Source organism: Triticum urartu, chromosome 4, assembly GCF_003073215.2.
Source record: "Triticum urartu cultivar G1812 chromosome 4, Tu2.1, whole genome shotgun sequence".
Taxonomy (NCBI): domain Eukaryota; kingdom Viridiplantae; phylum Streptophyta; class Magnoliopsida; order Poales; family Poaceae; genus Triticum; species Triticum urartu.
Genome location: NC_053025.1, coordinates 579,383,773 through 579,392,772, shown reverse-complemented (window position 1 = coordinate 579,392,772; position 9,000 = coordinate 579,383,773).

The following is a 9,000-nucleotide window of genomic DNA, read 5'->3' as shown; positions in this document are numbered from 1 at the left end:
GTCATAAAGAACTCATATACTTATTGCAAAAATCTATTAGTTATCGAAATGAAGTACTACGCGCATGCTCCTAGGGGGATAGATTGGTAGGAAAAGACCATTGCTCATCCCCGTCCGCCACTCATAAGGAAGAAAATCAAAAAATAAACCATGCTCCGACTTCATCACATAACGGTTCACCATACGTGCATGCTACGGGAATCACAAACTTTAGCACAAGTATCTCTCAAATTTACAACTAATCAACTAGCGTGACTCTAATATCACCATCTTCATATCTCAAAACAATCATAAGGAATCAAACTTCTCATAGTATTCAATGCACTTTATATGAAAGTTTTTATTATACCCATCTTGGATGCCTATCATATTAGGACTAATTTTATAGAAAAACACCATGCTGTTCTAAAGGACTCTCAAAAGATATAAGTGAAGCACATAGAGTATTCTAATAAATTACGATTCATGCATGTCTCTCCCAAAAGGTGTGTACATCAAGGATGATTGTGGTAAACTAAAAAGCAAATACTCAAATCATACAAGACGCTCCAAGAAAAACACATATCATGTGGTGAATAAAAATATAGCCTCAACTAAAGTTACCGGTAGACGAAGACGAAAGAGGGGATGCCTTCTGGGGCATCCCCAATCTTAGGCTTATGGTTGTCCTTGAAGTTTACCTTGGGGTGCCTTGGGCATCCCCAAGCTTAGGATCTTGCCACTCCTGATTCTAAAATCCATCAAATCTTTACCCAAAAACTTGAAAACTTCACAACACAAAACTCAATGGAAAATCGCATGAGCTCCATTAGTATAAGAAAATAAACCACCACTTTAAGGTACTGTAATGAACTCATTCTTAATTCTTATTGGTGTTAAACCTACTGTATTCCAACTTCTCTATGGTTCATACCCCCTGATACTAGCCATAGATGCATCAAAATAAGCAAACAACACGCGAAAAATAGAATCTGTCAAAAATAGAACAGTCTGTAGCAATCTGAAGGTTTAGAATACTTCTGTAACTCCAAAAATTCGGAAAAATGAGGAAGACCAGGAAAATTTGAATATTGATCTACTGCAGTTAGAATTGGTATTTTATCGCTCTCTGGTAAAAAATGAAAATTATTTTCGTGAGCGCACACTTTCTGTTTTTATCAGCAAGATCAAACAACAATCACCCAAGAAGATCCTAAAGGCTTTACTTGGCACAAACACTAATTAAAACATAAAAAACACAATCATAACAGATGATAGATGAATTATTTATTACTAAACAGGAACAAAAAGTAAAGAACAAAAATAAAATTGGGTTGCCTCCCAACAAGCGCTATCGTTTAACGCCCCTAGCTAGGCATAAAAACAAGGATAGATCTAGGTATTGCCACCTTATCCCTTTTGGTGATAAAGAGAGAATTTCTTATCTAAAGCACTTATATTTCTATTTTGTGAGAGTATATGGCCATTAATGGTAGAAGAAAGATTAAGCACACTATGAAAATTTGCATCTGAGCTAGCCTTCATCTCTTTGATAATTTCATCCTGATAAAAACACAGAAGAGAGGTGGATTCAACTTTTTTCACTCATGGGGTGCCCAAATATAGCTTCCATCTTTTCATAGGTATCGATGGCATCCCCCCTCAAGAAAACCTTCTTCAAAAATAGAATCCAAAACTTGCTTGAAAGAAGAAGGTAAGCCAACATAAAACTTTTTAAGTAGATCTCAATTTGATATTGGGGCACATAGCTGGCTCGGATCCTTAATAGCATATCCCAAGCATCTTTCAAAGATTCATCAAGCAAATAACTAAAAATTCCGGGATTATCTTCATCAAAATTATTCAAGTTTTCATCGATAATCCCAGTAGGTCTTTCCGTAGCATCATTATTTGTGAGCTTAGAAAGGACAGAGGGACTATCCAAAGTATTAAAACCCGGGAGAAAACCCTTAGCCCCTTTTGGTTCGGTCATGACGATAGAACGGCAAAGGTTTTCGAAAATCATTTTAGAAGTCGCGGAGAGAAAAACGAGAGGCGAATGGCAAATAATGTAATGTGAGGGAGAAGAGTTTATGATGGGTACTTGGTATGTCTTGACTTGGCGTAGATCTCCCCGGCAACGGCGCCAAAAATCATTCTTGCTACCTCTTAAGCATGCGTTGGTTTTCCCTTGAAGAGGAAAGGGTGATGCAGCAAAGTAGCATAAGTATTTCCCTCAGTTTTTGAGAACCAAGGTATCAATCCAGTAGGAGACAACGAACAAGTCACCTACTACCTGCACAAACAATAAAGAACCTTGCAACCAACGCGATAAAGGGGTTGTCAATCCCTTCACGGTCACTCGCAAAAGTGAGATCTGATAAAGATAGTAAGATAAATATTTTTGGTACTTTTGTTGTATAGATTGGAAAGTAAAGATTGCAAAATAGTAAACGAGATGCGTTGTAAATAAAAGAGATGCAATATAATAAGAAAGAGACCCGGGGGCCATAGGTTTCACTAGTGGCTTCTCTCAAAATAACATGTATTACGGTGGGTGAACAAATTACTGCTGAGCAATTGATAGAAAAGTGCATAGTTATGAGAATATCTAGGCAATGATTATGAATATAGGCATCACGTCTGTGTCAAGTAGATCAAAACGATTCTGCATCTACTACTATTACTTCACACATCGACCGCTAGCCAGCATGCATCTAGAGTATTAAGTTCATAAGAACAGAGCAACGCATTAAGCAAGATGACATGATGCAGAGGGATCAACTCAAGCAATATGATATAAACCCCATCTTTTTATCCTCGATGGCAACAGTACAATACGTGCCTTGCTGCCCCTACTGTCACTGGGAAAGGACACCACAAGATTGAACCCAAAGCTAATCACTTCTCCCATTGCAAGAAAGATCAATCTAGTAGGCCAAACTAAACCGATAATTCAAAGAGACTTGCAAAGATATCAAATCATGCATATAAGAATTCGGAGAAGAACCAAATAATATTCATAGATAATCTTGTTCATAAAACCACAATTCATTGGATCTCGGCAAACACACCGCAAAAGAATATTACATCGAATAGATCTCCAAGAACATCGAGGAGAACTTTGTATTGAGAATCAAAGAGAGAGAAGAAGCCATCTAGCTAATAACTATGGACCCGAAGGTCTGTGGTAAACTACTCATGCTTCATCAGAGAGGCTATGGTGTTGATGTATGTAGAAGCCATCCATGATCGATTCCCCCTCCGGCAGATCGTCGGAAAAGGCCCCAAGATGGGATCTCACGAGTACAGAAGGTTGCAGCGGTGGAAAAGTGGTTTTGTGGCTCTCTACGGTCGATCTAGGGTATAAGTGTATATATAGGTAGAAGAAGTACATCGGTGGAGTTATGTGGGGCCCGTGAGGGTGGGGGGCATGCCTACCCCCTGGGCGCGCCCTCGTGCCTCGTGGCCGCCTCACGGAGGTCTAGACTTCCACTCCAAGTCTTTTCGTTTGCTTTTGGTCCAAGAAAGATCATTGCGAAGGTTTCATTCCGTTTGGTATTCCTTTTCCGTGAAACTCTAAAATAGGCAAAAAAACTAGAAACTGGCACTGGGCCTCTGGTTAATAGGTTAGTCCCAAAAATAATATAAAAGAGCATAGGAAAGCCCATTAAACATCCAAAACAGATAATATAATAGCATGGAACAATAAAAAATTATGGATACGTTGGAGACGTATCAAGAGGAAAGTTGATATTAGTGAGATATGTAAAAGCATATGTTCCTCTCTCATAATAATTTTCAGTAGCATCATGAATGAGTTCAACAATATAACTATCACATAAAGCATTCGTTTCATGATCCACAAGCTTAGAATTTTTGTTGCTCTCCACATAAGCAAATTCTCATCAATAATAGTGGTGGGAGCAAACTCAACAAAATAACTATCATGTGATACTTGATTGGCATAATCAATTTGAGCATTAAAATCATCATGAGAAGTTTCATGGTTATCATTATTATTTATAACATACATGTCATCACCATAATCATCATATATAGCAACTTTGTTGTCACAATCAATTGAAACCTCTTCCAAAATAGTGGATTAATCACTAAACAAAGTCATGACCTCTCCAAATCCACTTCCATAATTATCACAATAAGATTCAACACCATCCAAAGTAGTTCGATAATTATTATCTGAAGTTGACACTCTTCCAAACCTACATTCATAAATATTGCAATCATAAATAGGAGGCATGCAATCATCATAACAAATTTGCACACCAAACCTACATTCATAAATACTGCAATCATAAGGAGGCATGCAATCATCATAACAAATATCATCTTCATCAAACATGGCATCCGCAAGCTTATGGCTTTGCATATCACTAGCATCATGGATATTCAAAGATTTCATACTTGCAATCATGCTCATCATTCAAAGTTTTGATGCCAAACATTTTATTGAATTTTTCTTCTATCAATTGAGAACAATTTTCCGCTCCATCATTTTCAAGAAAGACATGATAAAGACAAAAAACATGAGGGAACCTCACTTCCATTTTTTGTAGTTTTCTTTTATAAATCAAACTAGTGATAAAACAAGAAACTAAAAGATTCAATTGCAAGATCTAAAGATATACCTTCAAGCACTCACCTCCCCGGCAACGGCGCCAGAAAAGAGCCTGATGTCTACTTGTAGCGACCCAATCCCAATGGACTGTAGTCTCAGTGCATAAGTGTCATCCCTGGATCGATATTGCTGACACACACAATACTCGAGGATTTGTAACAGAGTTTAATCACACACTTATTACATCGAGTGTCTCATAAAGAGTACTTATTACAATAATATGGCTAAAGGACATCTAAATAACTTGCGGAAGCATTGAAGATAAATGAGTCCATCCAACTCCACGACAAAACTGAGTGCATGACAATGACCTATCGCACCTTACTCTTCGTTTGAAAATTCTGCACCATGATATGTTGCAGTCGTGTAGGTCAGCACATGGAATATGTTGGAAAGATAACACTATAGAGCAATGAGCAAAACAACAGCTATCACTACATGCATATTTGGCTGGTGGAGGCTCTACGGTTATCATTTGCATAAAGCTAATTTTTCCCTACAACAAAGGAGTAGATTTTAATTAACTACAAAGTTTATGTCATTATCGAGAAGGTTCCTCCAACTCAATCCCAAAGTAATAGTAATAACCCAACAAATTCATTAAGTAAAGTGATGAGATGAACCAATAATTCAAATACCAGATACTCAAGATGTCCATAACCAGGGACATGGCTAACCATGATTAGTTTATACACTATGTAGAGGTTTGCGCACTTTTCCCCACAAGACTCGACCACATCCATGATCAGATGATCGAGGCATAGTCTTTCTGAAGCATTAACTCTTTACTCTAGGTAGACAGTACCACCTACTTTCCCCAACATCTGCTAGCCTACCACTGAAAGAGGTCACACAACTTACTCAACTATGTCAGAGACCATAATGGCTTGTGGCTGCACACGGAAGTTTCTAAGCAAGAATAATTTTATGATCCCTTTGAGCCTGGGTGGCATTCCATAGGATGATCACACGGGTACTCCGGGATATCCTAGGACAACACTGGATTGCTCCAGGTGCGCACAACCAATCCACCCAGATGTGTATTTAAGTAGCCATCTTAAGTTTCCCTTAGTTAAATATTAAATCTCACAACTTTCATGAATCTCACATACCAATCCCGTCTACGAGCATGGCTAAGAAAATATGAGCATAACGTATAATTCCCGAGGTTGATGAAAAGACAATAGGTTCCTACCTCATCATCTACTTCCCATATCCACATGTTCACAATCATACTCATGCAATGTTTGAGGGTTGAAACTAATGCATAAAAACTAGGTAATAAAGGGATATGATCAAAGTGTAACTTGCCTTGCTGACGATCGAATAACCATAGAAATTCATAGTAGCAAGCTTTGCACTCCAAAAACTCTATCACAAGCAAACAATAGCATACATAAGCACTCAAACAAAATATGCAAAGGAAAAACCAAAAGAAAAGATCTAAAAAGAAAGTTCAAGTGGAGAGCTTCGATTTGCAAAAAGAATCAATCGGAATCGGAGATATGAAACTCAAACTATAATGAAAAGAAGTTCAAATTCAAATCTGCTTGGAACGATCATGTTCAAGTTGTTTATCTGGACAGAGTGGAACAAGGCGAAGATTTTGGCGTTGGTTCCATTGGATTTGGAAAAACGAGCAAAAAATAGTGAGGGCTTGAAGACCAGGAACTAATCTGTGATGAAAAATAATTTACAGATAGGTCCCTGGCTAAAAATTAAACTAAAAAGAAAAATCTAACGAATGAACGTTCGCTACCGAAACCTAACGAACGAAAACTATTAGCTACCGAATACTAACGGACGAACATCCGCTAAATAACTATCCTAATAAAAATAAACTGAATCTAAAAGAAAAACCAAAAAAACCAGTTCGGTGGTTCGATTTATGCCGGTTCGTCGTAGAAAACCGGCGGCGGTGGCGACGGCAACTCCGGTGAGGGCCGGGCGGTGCGGCAGTGGCGGGGTGGTGCGGGGCGACGGCGAGGCGGCGGCTAGCGACACAGGGCGGTGACGCGGGCAGCGTGGGAGGCGGCGGCGAGGCGAGGTGGCTCGGTCGGCGTCGGCGCAGCAGTGCGGGCGGCGGAAGGCGATGGCGTTGCTTGAGGGGAGAGGGGGGTGGCCTCGGCCTTTAAAGGGGCCAGGGGAGGCGCGGCTTGGAGGAGAGGGCGGCTGCGGCGGCGTCGGACTCCGGCAGAGTCTGGATCCGGGATGGCCAGCCAGGCGGTGGCGCGCTGGGCCGACCGAGCTTCGGCCCAGTCGGTCCGGTTTTTTTTCTTTTTTTAAATAATAAATTCGCCGCAGAGAAAAATCAAAAACAAAATAAAATAAAATCCTAAAATTCTAAAAATAATTTTCACGATCCTCTCCTAATATTTAGGACAATGTGAACATTTTTCTAGGCTAAATGCACTTTTTGAAAATGCATATTTTTCCATAATTTAACCGAATAAAATATCAAATAAAATATATTTTTATTCAAAATTAAATTTCCATTATTTCCTCGCTGTTTTGAAGAAGTCATATTATCTTCTCTCATTATTTTATTTATTTTGAAATAATTGGAAAAATAATTTTAAATAAAAATTAGCTTGACCCAAATTACAAATTTTGAAAATTCAAAAATGTAATTTTATGAAAACCTCCAACTCTCTCAAATGGTCCTTGAGTTGCTTAAGGTCTCTTGGATCAAAATGTCCAAATAAACCAAATAAAAGATGGAAAATTGTGGATGCATATGATGATCTAATGATTGACATCCAAATTGGAAATTGGGATGTTACAAAGCTACCCCATTAAGAAGAATCTCGCCCTCGAGATTTGGGTTGGCTAGCAAAAAGGTGTGGGTGGTCTTTCCATAGGTCTTCTTCTCGCTCCCGGGTGGCTTCTTCCTCGGTATGGTGGCTCCACTGAACTTTGCAGAACTTGATGACCTTGCTGCGTGTAACTCGGTTAACCAACTCGAGAATCTTGACGGGTTTCTCCTCGTAGGTTAGGTCACTCTCCAACTGAATTGCTTCCAGGGGCACCGTATCTCTCAGAGGAATATCGGCCATCTCTGCAACTGGGAAACATGAAACACATCATGAACTCCTGACAAACCTTCGGGTAACTCCAACTTGTAGGCTACTTCACCCATACGTTCCAAAACTCGGTATGGTCCTACAAATCATGGGACTAACTTTCCTTTGACTCCAAATCGTTTAACTCCACGAAGTGGGGATACATGAAGATATGCCCCCTCTCCGACTTCATAGGCTACCTCCTTGCGCTTAGTATCTGCATAACTCTTCTGTCTGGACTGAGCTACCTTGAGTCTATCGCGTATCAACTTGACCTTCTCTTCAGTCTCTCTGATTAAATCTGGCCTAAACAATTGTCGGTCTCCAACACCATCCCACATCAACGGTGTCCTCACCTCCTTCCATACAAAGCTTCGGAAGGGGCCATCTTCAAACTAGCAGCTTGGTAGCTGTTGTTGTACGAGAACTCTGCATAAGGTAAATTATCATCCCAACTAGATCCATAATCTAGCGCACAAGCTCTCAACATGTCTTCCAAAATCTGATTGACTCTTTCAGTCTGTCCATCTGTCTACGGATGAAAGGTTGTACTAAATTCTAGCCTGGTACCCAAAGTCTGGTGTAATTAACTCCAACGAGGTAAACTGTGTTCCTCTATATGATACGATGGTCCTCGAAACTCCATGCAGACATATGATCCTGGTCATATATATCTTGGCTAACTTCGCACTCATATAAGTGGTTTTCATGGGGATAAAGTGAGCCACTTTGATTAAGCGATCTACTACTACCCAAATGGAATCATATCCTGATCGTGTCATGGGTAATCCAGTGGTGAAATCCATGCCAAGCTTATCCCACTTACATTCAGGTATCGGCAAAGGCTGAAGTAATCCTGCTAGCTTCTGATGTTCTGCCTTAACTCTGACATACATCACATACGGCTACATACTCAGCAATATCCTTCTTCATACCTGTCCACCAGAAGCATTCCTTCAAATCCAAATACATCTTGGTGTTTCCTAGGTGAATTGAGTATGGCTAATCATGAACTTCCTGAAGAATTAACTTCCTCATCTCTGGGTCATTGGGCACATAAATACGATCCTAAAACCATAAAGTTTCGTGTTTATCCTCACGAAAACCTTTGGCCTTTCCTTTATCTCCGCAATCTCCTTATCAGTTTTCTGAGCTTCTCGAATCTTTCCCAACAATGTGGACTAAACTGCCATTGATGCAACAAAACCTCTCAGAACTATCTCCATTGGAAGTTCTCTGAGATCTTCGGCTAACTCCTGAGGTAATCCTTCGGTTATGAGGGTATTAGCATAACTCTTGCGGCTCAACGCGTCTGCT